General features: G+C 38.1%; 1 protein-coding gene across 3 annotated transcripts in view; it reads right to left on the reverse strand.

Moving 5' to 3' along the window:
- Positions 1-6678: 6678 nt before the first annotated feature.
- The window catches only part of pitpnm3 (PITPNM family member 3), a 144264-nt gene continuing 138937 nt past the window's right edge, over positions 6679-12005 (reverse strand). For all 3 annotated transcript variants that reach the window (XM_027998960.1, XM_027998959.1, XM_027998958.1), the window contains exon 20: positions 6679-10345. The gene's annotated coding sequence lies outside the window, so the exon portion shown is untranslated. The remainder of the gene's footprint in view (positions 10346-12005) is intronic.

Genomic DNA, 12005 nt, shown 5'->3' on the forward strand with positions numbered 1-12005 from the left:
ATCTCAGACTCAAGGCCTCATTGGCCACTAGGACCTGGGTTGAGGCTCCACAGAGAAATGAGGAAGGCCTGAGCAGAAAGTTACTGAATCAGTTTTCCTTTCACAGTGAAAACACAAACACATCCCAGAGGTTTGGAAGCTCACCTTCCAGCTAAATGCGCCCGACGTTGGACAAAGTCTGGTTGCCTTCGGACTCGACGGCACACCTGTAGGGGCCCGTGTCCGACAGCTGATTCCAGAGGGTTGACCTGGAATACTTCTCCTGTTAACTGCAGATTCCACAGTCAGCACTGTTTACTTTCTGCATGACAAATTGGGATTTTGAAGCTGCTCTGCTTTGTTGTTTTTGTCTCTGTGGATTTTGCATCAAAAGTCCTTCTTGCCTTTTATTTCCATGTTTGGTTGAGCGTCACTGTCTCCTTTGGCTGCTTTCAGGGAAGCTTGTAACCCTTTTATTAGAATGCAGATATCCAGAGAGCCAGTGGACAAACTCTGTGTGGGTGCGTGTGTGTGTGTGTGTGTGTGTGTAGACATCATCATACATCATATCTCTACCTGTCTCTTGACATCCCTGCCTCTTCTCTGTATTAACATTCTTGCCTTTTTGACCTTCCAGCTCCTTCATCCGTATTATGGGAGCAGCAAACCTTTACTTTCATTACCTGAAGACTGAATGAATAACAAAATTGTAAGAGACATGTTGTTCTTGAAAGCTCTCTAAGATCTGTGCTTTTAGCTTTAATACCCAAAGCAGGAATTTCACTTATAATGTTATGTTTGAATTACAGAATGTCAGTTTTGAAGTTTTAATATAAAGAAAGTGAAGTTTATATAAAATAGATTGTCGCCTTTGTGTTACTTCCATCCATCCATCCATATTCTGTTCACCCTTGTCCCTAATGGGGTCGGGAGGGTTGCTGGTGCCCATCTCCAGCTACGTTCCGGGCGAGAGGCGGGGTACACCCTGGACAGGTCGCCAGTCTGTCGCAGGGCAACACAGAGACATACAGGACAAACAACCATGCACACACACACTCACACCTAGGGAGAATTTAGAGAAACCAATTGACCTGACAGTCATGTTTTTGGACTGTGGGAGGAAGCCGGAGTACCCGGAGAGAACCCACGCATGCACAGGGAGAACATGCAAACTCCATGCAGAAAGAGCCCGGCCGGGAATCGAACCCAGGACCTTCTTGCTGCAAGGCAACAGGGCTACCAACTGCGCCACTGTGCAGCCCCCTTTGTGTTACTTTTCTTTTCGAATTTTGTCATCCAACAACCACTAGAACAAATTTGATTGGGATGTTTGATGGAGCAACATGGCATCCAGAGACAGTAAAGTGGTGTTTGAAGGATTTTTGCCAATTCCTGTTTGCAAAGTAGCTCAAGCCAATTCAAATTAGCTTGATAATGAGTGTCAGTTTTATAAATCTATAACTCAGGTTTTCTGGGGCAATCCAAGAAATTAATATTCTTTGTTCGCATTGGATTTCACTCAGATGTGGCTAAATGCAAACACATGCCACATTCTTTTTTTTTGGATTTCTTCATTTATTAAACTTTTCATCATTTTCTTTCTCTGATTGTTAATCTGTCACATCAAATCTCAACAAAACAAATATAAGTTTGTGATTGTAACGTGTAAATAAATATGTATACAGGTTACATTATTAAAAAGCATTATAATCGACATTTGATTGACAAGATGTTTTAAAATCTTGTCAATCAAATTATGCCACTTCGGTCAACCAGTTTCTCACGTTTTATTTGCTGAGCCGAGCTGAGAGACTCAGTTTTATCATTAAACGGCTCCGTATACTTCGGCAGGCGTCTTTAAAAGCTGATGTGTGACCCGTCCCAGTTAACACAGCTTATGTATTTACAGTCTGCACCGTGCTGTTAAACATAAGCCTGTTTGAGATGGTTTTATAATGGGTTCATCATTCTGACTGATGACTGTTTACATACACCGTTGCTGCGTCTCCAGCCGTCTACTTCCACCTCTGTACGTGTCATTTTTGACTTCAGAAAAAGTGTACGGGATATATTCAGTGTTTTTCTCACTTTTAAATAATAACAATAAAAACACCTAACATTCATCACATTCATTGGGTGCTTATTTTGGTTTTATGCTTCTGGAAAACTCCGACTATCAATTTCTACGGTTAGAAAAAAAAATCTTCCAAGTTTGCCAAACATTAACTGGCTGCCTCTGTCTGCTTGTTCCGAAAAATCTAACAATGATAAACGCAGGAGTGCTTTTGTGTACATGACTCATCAATATTAACATGTAAACACGAACTAAAGCCGTCACCAGAACACCAGCAGTCTGTTTTATTTTGCCAGGATATATTTATTTTGTAGCACACAGTTTTGCATCTCGTCTTCGCACTGAAAAGGCGTCAATAAAAGAGCTTTTAGTGAAGCCCACCAGTGCGTGGAGGTGTTATGTTTCGAGGAATAAGTGCAAAATCTTTGCCGCTTTTATCTCTGCAAACAGAGATCTGACCTCATACTGAAAGCATTCTGCCACACATATTTTTGTAAAAAAAGATGGTTATTATTTATGTATTTTCACAAGCCTGTGAAAAATTAGCTGTAAATGATTTTCTTTCTCTTTTGCTGAAATTATATTCACCTGTTGCTAAACTCTGCAAGAACAAATATATGGATAAATAAATAGATTTCAGCCGTAAGTTCTTATGTAAATGCCCCGACAATTCATTTAAATGATTGATAAGCCAATATAAAAATAAAATACAAAACATAACAAAAAGCAGGTCTTGATGTTGAATAATGCTTAATTAAAGGGGCGCTATTATGTGTTAACTTCATTTGTAAAAAAAAAAAAAAAATCTGTTTATGTTAAATATGACTTTAAGAAAATCTGACCTTGTGATTTCACGCCTCTGTCTCTTTAAGAAACTCCTCCTCTTTCTGAAACTCCACCTTCAGAAAGCCACAGCATGGCTCTTCTATTAACCGTTTAGCAACGTTTTTACCAGTGTTGCACTGAGAAGCAGCTCCTATAATGAACTCAGCAGGTGTTTGCTAGTTGCTGCTGGCTAGTCTGAAGGAGCTGAGTGGAGGAGAGCTGCTCTGTGAGGCGGAAGCTCTGTAGCTTGGAAACTGCAACACAGAGGAGGAGCTGTGCCTCGAAGGCGGGGCTAGGTCCACCCAGCCGTTTTACACAACTGATTGGTTGCCACGGGAGACTAAAGGAGTTCTCAAACATGCATGAAAGAATCATAGCAACACTCCAGGTATGTTTCTGATAAAGGAATGACATTGCAACATTGTGTAAATAAGTTAAATTTACATAATACTGCCCCTTTAAATATGAATCTGTAGCAATAAGGTGCGTAGTTGTCCAGTTCACGACTCATGGGTTTGGGGCTGAAAAGTAGAAGGCATTTGTGAAGACTTTGCAAGCTGAGCTGACTCTTGAATTTAAATAAGTTATAGTCTGAGGAGACTCCATTGACGTCTTGGGCTCAGTTAAATATTCTCTTTCATGTCATCTTTCAGAATCCAGTAGGTTAAACAGAAGCAGCGTTAATGAGCTACAGGGTTGGCTGACGGGTCTGCCTTAAATACTTTCAATGAAACTGTACCAACTTTGATTGGAAATGCATACTAGCTATTTTAAAACACATATTACATGTAAAACATATATATTTTTCAACAAAAAAGAGAATTGGATGAACTGTCAGTAGTCTTCTGCAGCGTAGTGACAATTAAGCTGCGTTAAATATTGATGACTTTGGACTTTGCTCAGTGAAAGATGTGAGCTGAGCGTTGAGGGGACACGGCCTGTCACATCTGATGCCACCATGAGCTGTAATATGCCGACTCGCTCTTCCTGAGGCCATTCTGGATAATTGCTTCCAAAAATTCAATCTTCTGACTCCTCCTCCCCCCCGGAAGTAAACTTCTGCAGCCAGTTTTATGAATCTGATTCCTCGCTGATATCTGAGGATGAGTTTTAAGCTAATAATTATAGATTTAGAATGTGAGATCGAGAATAATGTGTCCATGTGTAATTCTTTTGCAATTACTGTTTTAATACTCTAACATCTTTAACTAAATTGAACTCATTCATACAAACAAGAGACATCTTGAAGTTGTATTTACCAAAAAAAAAACAAAATTTTCTATAAAAGCTTAATAAATTTCCACTCTGCTACACAGAACCAGATTAAGGGACTCATTTGATTTCTTGTTGATTTCTAGGGTTAATTCTAAAACCTAGGAAAAGTTTCATGTCAATAGACACATAAATATGTTTATTGAGGAAACACTGACACATTCAAGTATTTTCCAGGCCATTTTTAAAGCACAATCAAGTAACTGTGTTTTTTTCAGTTGTTATAAAACTGCTGCATAAAGCAAACATAAAAGAAATTTGACTTTGCAATTTGATGCCTAGAAATTGGGCCTCTGTCTCTTTAAGAAGCTCCTGATCTTTCCAATGATAATGCGCCTCTGTTAAGCCTTTAACTTCGCTTTTCAGAGCGTTGCACTGAGAAATAGACTTCCCCCACTCAGCTCCTTCAGACTAGCCCACTACAATTAGCAAACACCTGGTGGTACTGCACATCAGCCAAGCTACTTCTCACTGAAACGGCGGTATAAAAATGTCGTTAAAACGTTAATAGAGGAGCCATGTTGTGATGACTTCCTGAAGGCAGCATTTCCAAAAGACCAGGGGTTTCTTAAAGAGACAAAGGCCCAATTTCTAGGTGTTAAATTGCGAATTAAAATGCCTTTTAAGTGATATCTGATATATATGTAGAATTTTTTATAACAAGTGGAGATAACAGTTACATTATAGTGCTACAAAATGGCACTATGTGCCTGGAACATACAGTACAGACCAAAAGTTTGGACACACCTTTTAATTCAATGAGTTTCCTTTATTTTCATGACTATTGACATTGTAGCAACCTTTTGCTGTGATTACTGCTTTGCACACACTCTGCATTTTCTTGATGAGCTTCAAGAGGTCGTCACCTGAAATGGTTTTCACTCCATAGGTCAACCTGCCCTGTCAGGTTAATAAGTGGGATTTCTTGCCTTATAAATAGTCATGAAAATAAAGAAAACCCATTTTAATTAGAAGGTGTGTCCAAACCTTTGGTCTGTACTGTACATAATACAGAGTAATAAAACATTGTGTTCTAAATATTTTAGAGTAAAAGCATTATTATTATGTGTCTAGCCAAACTGTAAGTAACATGTTTGTGTGCATCATAAAGTCATCAGAAGAGACCCTAGCTAAATGAAATGTTTTATTAGACTCGTCTTTGGCATTGTAGAGTTAGAATTGCTCCATTTTATGTCGAGCTTTATGCCTATTTAGTGAAACCAAATGAACTATAAACACTCAGAATAAGAGAGAAAACCCTATAAAAGCCCAACATGTCCTTTTTAAAAGCTCGATTTGGCCTAAAATGTTGGCTGAATGATGAGCAGATGCTTTATGTGTTTTGTCCTTCTGTTTCCTCGCTGGCTCTGCATTAACAGAAGCCAGACTTGTGAATGTTCTGTCTGGCTGATCGGCCGAAAGGCCTGGTGAGGCTTGTACCGAGGCTCGCCGTGCTTCTCTTAGTGTTTGATTCCAAAGGTTTTTCAGAGCCTTGCCAATGTACGAGTATATCTTTAGATTTTCCACCTGTTGTCAGAGCGTGTCCTACGACTTTGTATTTGTGTGTTTTTGTGATGTGAAGCATCTTGAACTGCCTTGTTGCTGAAATGTGCTGTACACATAAACTTGATTGATTATAATCACAACTTTAAACATATTCAATTTGGATTTTATGTGATAGATTAACAAACTCTTGAATATTTAGATCATAATTAATATACATATCATTTATATAACAACCAAAGGTAACATATTTACTTGACTGTGCTTTAAAATTATGTTATGTGGCTGGAAAACACATATTACTGCCCCTTTTAATCAATTATTTGTATGCTGAATTATTTGGTAATGCACAGCAAGTGTAAATGAGTAAAGTAAGGAACATTAAAAATTCCTCTAACACTAATTACATGTTTTTTGTATTCCATAATCTGAGTTTCCTTCCACCATCTAAACATGGATTGACTGAATTTCTGCGAAACGTCCTCTAAAGCGGGTGATCCTCAAGAGCTGGTATCCTGCAAACTTTATGTGCAACTCTTCTCAAACGATCAAATGAATATCTCGCTCCCAAGCCTCTGCGGAGCTGAACGACGGCTAATGAGGAAATCGAGCCATTTGATTGAGGTTTGTTGGAGAAGAGACTGGGGTTGGAGACCGGCGCTCTAAAGTCAGTGTAGCCTCAAACAGATCTGAGCAGTTCTCTGAGAACAGTTGATTTGAAGGACCCTTAGTGACCCTGAAAGCCTTCAACTCAATCTGTAACTGTAAAAATCCCAAAGAAAGTCAGTGAATCAAAGTTTAGTGGCCACGCTTGGTGTGCTTCAGTCCTTCGATGTTCAATGTACAGCGGCCATTTTCTGATTTTCCTGAACTCTGTTAGGAAGAGACTCAACGTCTGCAGAATATTGCTCCAGTTATTCATCTGATTTATTGATCTGGCTCCATAGAAGAGCAGAAGTCCTGCTTAGGATTTGTAAAACGGCACAGAGAGTCGACCAGATGAAATCAATACACAAGACTCTCCATCATCTATGAAATATCTTTATTTATGTGAAAGACGGACCGAGCCCGAGAAACACAACCACATGTTCATCGTAACAGATCTGTACAAAAAAATAATTTTGTAGATTTGAGGAATTTTACTCATTTGTTTTTACCATGGATTCAAAGTTTACATCACAGTAAAGCTCACGTCATGTGCCGTTAATAAATGGCAAATCACCAATAGTCAAGTCATGAGGTGTGAATGTCCATAAATTGACAATATCCTTTATTTGATATGTGCTTGATAATATTATCAGGAGTTCTACAAGATTTGTATCTGTACCATGTAGGAAGATATGTTTTTTTCATTTAAAGACTCATTCACTTGTAATAAATACAAGTTCTAATTAAGATGTTTATCTTACTGGTTTTAATCCCTGGTTTTTCATGAATTATGTGAAATTGTGGTTATTTTTTATTTGGTCAGTAGTAAAGTGTGTATTACTTTACACTTTGCTATAAAGTGTAAAGTAATACACTTTACAGTGTATTCTTTACACTGTAAAGAATACTGAATAATGATCACTCGCGCTACAAATAACTTAGATTGTTATTTGCCATTTAATAACTGTAATTTTTATATATTTTATAGCATAAAAGTTTTAAAATATGCATTACAGGTTGCACAGGATCTATTTGTTTAAAGTGTCTGTTAATAATGGGAATGTTCATTTGGCTGCTTCGGCAACATGTACAGTTCTGGTCAGACATTTACATACATTCATTATTGGTGAGAATCTACTGTTAATAATAACGCATTCACACTTTCTTTTATGGGGAGCAGCGATTATACAACAAACAGCTTTACTGAACACTATGTTAGGGACTAACGTGTTCATTTTGGTTAATTAGTTACACTGCTTTTAACATGTTAAAATTTTCGTTTCCAGCCAGGACCTTTGCATTTGAGCGTTCCTTGTACGTCCATAAATTTGGTGCAGAAATGATTGGAAACAGCAGCAGCGATGGACAAAAAAAAACTCCTACTCTTGGTCTACAAGGGGTTAAATTTTGCTTTGAAAAACTTTGTGATGGGATGCTGGAAAAGACTGTTGTTGTGTTTAAGCTGTACAAAAAAAAGAGTTAGGTTATCACTGATGCTACTCAAGGCTAACATACAGTATGTCTCGATGCGAAACAGGATGAAGCAATGTCAAAATCAAATGTACTTATAGAGCACTTTAAAAACAGGTTTAAAACTGTGCTAAAGTGCTGTACAAAAAAATGATAACAAAATAAGTTGAAAAGGAAAAGGAAAAATAATACAAGAAACATATATAAGGTAAATATAATAAGAGTTATATTAAGTAAAAGAAAAAAGAAGAAGCAGTACAGATGTCCCCAACGCTAATGTCCACAGGAGTTCCTAAAACACTTAATATGTATAATAGCACTTTGCATCATTTGGTTGGTTGAATTACCTAAGTAACAGATTAAAAACAATAAAAATATGTCTATTAAATTTAGCATGTAAATGGGTTTTAACAACAGATAAAAGCTAGCTAGCTATCCACTTAGCTACCTAGCTAGATAACTATCTAGCTACTTACAGGAACTACCGTAGCTAGTTAGTTATTTAGTGTAAAAGCTAGCTAGACTTGGAAGTCAGACTAGCTTAAACATACTGCCACATTAGTTACTAATGGGATCGTCAAAAATCTGGATTAGATTTCATAAAATTCTGATCTCTGTAAAAACATTTTGAGGGCAGAGCAGGTCATAAGTGTGTGAGCAAGGTGGCACATAAACCTGACCAGATTTCTCATCATGATAAATTCCAGCAAACTAGATTGATCCACAGCTCTGGCATTTTTTATTTTTAAAATCGCTGAAGTCGTTTGTTGTATCATCATTCCACGCTGAAAAAAAGTATGGTTTATATACGTCACTACGAGGTGAAATATCGTAAACTTCTCAGTGGAACTGTACATCCAAAACAAAAACATACGTTGTAAAGTTGTTGTTTTTTTCTTACAATATCATACATTTATCAATAAATAACTGGTGCAGTGTTATTTCAGAGGCAGCACTGCACTCAGTCATACGTACGTAGCAATAATCCAAAAGTCAAACTTTATGCAGGCTACAGGAAAAGAAAGAAAGATTTTCACGATAATCCTCCCTTCTGGATTGCACAAATCATTCGTTGCACAGATTTTTATTTAAAACAAGACACCATAAGACCGCATAATCCCCTCTCCTTTCATAGCAGGTATAAAAGACTCAGTTGAGTAATCCTCCTGTGCCCTACTGCTTCTTTCCAGGGCCACAAAACTGTAGCGCTGTTCCTAAAAAAACTGGCAGTGGAGCTGCAAAGAGAACACGCAGATAGATCCTCGTCGGCTTCTTCATCCTCCTCTGACTCCTCTGCAGAGACATTTACACACTCTGAGTATTCACCAACACACACACACACACTACCACAGCATCTAAAACCTGTCAAACATCGACATTAATGCACTTTATGCCAGGACTGATGATAGAAACGAACGCTCCACAACATAAGTAAACAATTTAAGGCTAAAAGGAAAAGAGTGAACCGTTCAACACAGATCTAAAAACATACATTGAAAATATCTCTATTTACAGTATTTCCTGATAGAAAAATATGCACAGATTTTTCCAAATATAACCACGTAAAACTTCAAGTGCACAAGACTGTCGGATTTCAGCATAAATACTCGAGTTTTCAGTGCAGCAGTAATAAATAAATGCAGGTGCGTCCCGGCCGATTTTCAAGCGGAACAAAGTCCGCGGGCTTAACTAGCTAAGGGCGTCGAACAAGCGAGTGAACTAAAGCTGCTAATAAAGCTAGTTACAGAAAAGAGGCTCTCATCACTTGTCACAACTGCTTGATAACCTGTAAACATGTTTAGGCAATATTCATAACATTTATTGTTTCAACCACCAAGCAGCGACTGTGTAGAATACGGCCGTTTAGTGCAAAAAACCCCCCAGAAAAACAAGAGTGACCTCGGCGGGAGCGGAGCTGTACATGCCACGTCTCTCTTCGAAGACTCCAGACCAGGCGCTGCTGTCGGCCGTCATAATGCGTGATCCGCACTGATGTGAGCCACATGCAAGCGGGAGTTTAAAAAAAAAAAAAAAAGGCGGAGGCAGAGATTGGATACTTGGAGCGCCGCAGGCCGCAGAACTCATGTAGAGATTAAGCCAAAATGTCACAGTACTCCTTTGTCCGGAGACCCAAGCATGGGAGTGAATGTGTGCTATTTACATCGGCAGAGGGGCTCAGTGCTGGCTGGAGTCGGCCAACGCGATCAACTCGCTGTACGTTTGTCTGAACGGAACCAAAACGGCGTGCAGCGTTCCGCAGTCTGGAGAAAAGTCCACCGCTTTCATCCCAGGTTTAATGCTTTTGGCGTGTGAGTGTGCAATAAATACAGGATGCGAGTAAATTCATAGTCATAACCACATTGGTCAAATTTTACATTTAGATAGCATTTGAGCTCAGAACAATTATTTGCCAAAAGAAAACAACTTTGCAACTGTTTTAAATTCAGAAGACTGAACTTATCTATAGAGAATATCACAAAACGAAACCCAGCGAGTGGAAAAAGTGTAGAGGGCCAAGCAGGAGGTAAAGCTTAGCTGTAAGGACTGCCAGTAAACTCCAATGTACAGCAGACTCTGTAAAGTAAGAAAAGAAAACATGTTAAGAATTCAAGAAACCGCTTGAACATAGTTTTTAAATCTAAATGGAGAAATACAGTAGGGGAAAAAGTATGAACATTTTTGTCGGTAAATAGTCTGTTGTACCAAGTGATATGAAATTAAGATGTTAATAACAACCTAAAGTAATCAAGTTAGACCATAAACTTTGTTAGATAAAGTGGAATTATAAAGAAACATATATATATTCCTTTATTTAATCAGGTAAACCAGGTTGAGATCTAGATCTCATTTTCAAGAGGGACCTGAGCAAAAATTTGCAATACATAGCAACCTGGTTACAAGATATTACAGGGGTCTCAAACTCCAGTCCTCGAGGGCCGCAGTCCTGCAACTTTTAGATGTGCCTCTGCTGCACCACACCTGAACAGAATAATTAGGTCATTAAGGCTCTGGAGAACTGATCTACACAAGGAGGAGGTAATTAAACCATTTCATTCCAGTGGTTTGTGCCTGTGGCACATCTAAAAACTGCAGGACTGCGGCCCTCGAGGACTGGAGTTTGAGACCCCTGCAAGAGGTATCCTGGGTGTTCAAATTCAAAGTTTGACTCAATTTTCCAAACCAAAGATCTAAAGACAAAAGCGCTGGGTGCATCTTCAATAGACTCTTTGGTTTTTTACACTAATTTTCCATTTAAGTCAGGAATTGCTGCATTTATTAAAAATCCACCTTTGTTTTATGTGCAGGCTCTTATCAGTAAGGTTCATTTCTCTACTTATTAAGCTGTTCTTTTTTCTTTTTTTTAGGAGGAACGTGCTCAGCCTTTTTATCTGTCTTTTTTCACCAGAAAATGTTTTTCTAGTATTTGATTGAATTGTTCAATGTAGTGTTGTTTTGATTTATTATTTTTTTGCTTGTTTGGAGGTAAATCAGCCTCCAGTCAGTCACGGATAGAAGCAATAATCACTTACAATAAAGTATATTTGACTGTTTTTGTTTAATTCTAGCGTGTTTATTTTATCTCAGAAACTGAGTAAGAAAATTCCAACATATTCATGTTTTCATTTATTGCTAAATTTCTATTCAGAAGTGGGAGAAAATCAACAGTGATGTTTCAAAAAACATTATGAGACTGTTTTAGAAAAACAGTGTCTTCAGTCAGAGGCTTTTTCAAGGTCACTGTAATATTGACTGCTACAGGAGATTTTTCCAGCCAACAGCCATCACCATCCACACTGTAGTTCATTAAAGTATATTAAAGTTTATTGAGTTTATTAAAACAAACTCATTTCATTTTGGGCCAGCTCAAAACTCTGAATGTTCTTAAAAGGGCCAGTTGTGCCAGAATGTATTGATAAAACCTACTAAATTGCTAAAATATCAATAAATCTGTTAATTTTTGTGTGAATTTTGCTGATTTGTGAAAAACTGGAGGGAGTTATTGATGTAATTTGGAGTTTAGAGGGCCACATAAAAAGCCACGATGGGCCAAATTTGGCCCCAGGACCTTGAGTTTGACACGTGTGACCTACGGTGACAGAAGAATTTGAATTAATGTGAGATACAAAGACATTTAATTTCCCTTTGGAATCAATAAAGTATTTAGGAATTCGAACGTAATGAAACATGACAACAACATGGAAGTGTCACATGACATACACTCCTCAGACTTAGT

Source organism: Xiphophorus couchianus, chromosome 18 (assembly GCF_001444195.1).
Source record: "Xiphophorus couchianus chromosome 18, X_couchianus-1.0, whole genome shotgun sequence".
Lineage (NCBI taxonomy): Eukaryota > Metazoa > Chordata > Actinopteri > Cyprinodontiformes > Poeciliidae > Xiphophorus > Xiphophorus couchianus.